Below are 997 nucleotides of genomic sequence, written 5' to 3'. Positions count from 1 at the left end.
ATTAATTCTATTAATTCCAATAGTTACTCCACTATGAACTTGGAATTGCACTCTCGAAATTATAGACATAAATTGCTTCTAAACTGTGAAGTGTCCATTCGATATAGTCATTGCATATAGATCAATCCTCCATAAATAATTCATAATTAGAGCTAGGTAACATCCGTTAACCTCTCTAATTAAATCTTTATCCTTGAGTACCATTGATTCTCTAATGGACAGTGATTCATAAAACACATTCATGAATCGGAGCTCCTATTGGTCCAAGTACCGAATCAACTCTCAAGAGAATTATTTATCTACTTCTTTCTTAAGAAGGAATGGATTTCATCTCGTGTAATAACATTACCGGCTACCTACTTCATCATGTCTCCAAAATACAAGGAATAGGATTCAGGATCTCAGAATCCGTACCGAGTAAATCAAAAGATACAAATCCATAAATAGGAGTCTGTTAAGAACTCGGGATTAAGATCATTCTATATATGACCATCGGTAGACTCAATTAGAATTTTCATACTTAACGGGAATTATTAGAAATTCATATTGTGTCCGTGTCCTTGTTCCACATAATCTCATTATGTGAAATACACTCATTCAATATCTCACCATATTAACAGTGCGGATAACACCGTTCCATTCTAAATGGGAATGACATGTATTAATAATGTTTTAATTAAAGATTCTGAACTTTAATTAAATTCATTATGAACATTGCTTTTTAATTATTATCTTTAAACATTATCCTCTCGTATATAACACTTATATACAATGTTTATGGTTACATAAATAATCATGAAATTTTTATTGACATTCATAAAATATTCATAAATATATGCACATAAAATAATGAATAAACTCTTTTATTATATAAATAATAAATATCCTATTACATCTTATGCTTCTAGGATACTATTCCCAACACATAGGACCTTTTGGGATCCTAGAAATGGTCGGTAAAGTTGCTTATAGACTAGCTTTTCCGTCAGAACTGGCT

Source organism: Morus notabilis, unplaced genomic scaffold (genome assembly GCF_000414095.1).
Source record: "Morus notabilis unplaced genomic scaffold, ASM41409v2 Scaffold783, whole genome shotgun sequence".
NCBI lineage: Eukaryota > Viridiplantae > Streptophyta > Magnoliopsida > Rosales > Moraceae > Morus > Morus notabilis.
Note: the sequence above shows the minus strand (reverse complement) of the source record.